The sequence below is a fragment of the Gavialis gangeticus genome, unplaced genomic scaffold, assembly GCF_001723915.1.
Source record: "Gavialis gangeticus isolate Ggan-Ray unplaced genomic scaffold, GavGan_comp1, whole genome shotgun sequence".
Classification (NCBI taxonomy): Eukaryota; Metazoa; Chordata; order Crocodylia; family Gavialidae; genus Gavialis; species Gavialis gangeticus.
The window spans coordinates 43,259,785-43,261,492 of NW_017729029.1; positions in this window are offsets into that span (position 1 = coordinate 43,259,785).

Consider the following 1,708-nt stretch of genomic DNA (forward strand, 5'->3'; position numbering starts at 1 on the left):
TAGGTTAGAAGCTGTAGGATGTTAAGCCTATCCTTAGTCATGATGTGCATAGCCAGAGCCATCCCTAGGGGTGTGTGGGGCCTGGGGCATTTCAGCCTGTGTGGGGCCAGGGGGTGGCAAGCAGCTGGAGTGCGGAGATGGTGGTGCTCAGTGGCACCTGTACGGCACTGTCTGTGGGACCCCGCAAAGCATGGGGCCTGGAGCTATTGCCCTGATTCACCCCCCAACACCACCCAGGGACAGCCCTGTGCATAGCAGACCTATGTAAATCAGGGAGGACTATTTCAGGTTTAGAGGACAAGCAGGAAATTAATCAATTAATATAGCAAGAACTTGAAGTTGTTCAACGATTTGAAATGTTAGGAGAAATCGAGGCAGCAACAGTTAGTGGACAGAGAGCAGGCAAGGTGATACAGGTGAGCAATGCAGCTAATGCTACTGCTTGCAATTCCACACTCGATGCCTAACATGAACAAAGAATAGAGGAAATGGAGAGCAGCCCCAGGCAAGTGCTCATCTGCTGGCTAGAAACACTGAGTACTGAGAGCCAGAGGATACAGTTTGGGGAATTATTCCGGGATTCTTACTAGGTACAACAATAATACTACTAATAATAAAGGCAAAATGTACACTTAAAACACTGAATGCACACTGAATTTGTTTTCCTTGCCCCTTATGAAGCCACTGACCTCAGCACAAAGTACAAACACAACCACCAGTGTTCAGATTCAATAAACCTGTTTGCTCATATCCTTCGGAAGTTTTTCTTTTTTAAATGAAAAATTATTTTAAAGCCACCGTGATTTCAGTGCTGGGCACTTCCAGATGTCAGTAACTTCTTTTGGGGTTTTTGGTTGTAGCCATGTTGGTCTAAGAACATAGGCAGGCAAGGTTCTTTGAGTAGCTGGGATATCTTTTAGTAGATCTTTTATGAGGTATCTTTTATTAACTTAGGAAACATTTACAAACTTATGAAGCATATCTTTTATTAACTTCTTATGAACCAGCCTAACATGCATAGCAAGCTAATCCTTAGAGGCTGTTATGTTTAGGACTAATTTAATGGGGCGCTGCACAGTGTCACCACCCCACAACTGCATTGCGAGTTTCGTGATGTTTGAAGCAAGGCCTGGGTGTCCTACGTAAGAATCCACTTTGTGTCCTCTTCCAACAAAGTAAGTTTCTCGTTCTCGTGGTTGAGAAAACTGTGAATCTGACTAATATCTGGGAAGCTCAGGAGTCCTAAACCAGGGAAACAAGTAGCACCGGGACTGGATGACTGAAAGAAAGGCATCAAGGATGCATTTCGAGTCTGAGCCCCAAGGGCAGTGACAGGGTTCCTGCAGGACGGGTCTCCGGATCCCCCAAGGAGCCGCTGCAGGGACGTGGCTCTTGCGAGGGCAGCTGCACAGAGCAGCAGCGCAAACACGACGGGCCCACGCCCACCTCCCGCCAGCAACCCCAACCCCACTCCCCTCAGTGGGCCCGGGCGCTGGCAGCGCTTTGTTGCCTCGCCCCGCCCACAAGGGCGAAGGGCAGGCGCCGCGCCGAGGCTTCGCCGCTCCCGCTGCGCCTGCGCACGACCCCGCGCATGGTCCATGGGAAGCGGGCCGCGGGCCGCCCATGCGCGGTAGCGGGCGCGGCGCCGTTTTTCACGCGCGGGGGGACGTGTGTGGCGCCCTCCCCGCGCGGCGCTAGGACCTGGCGG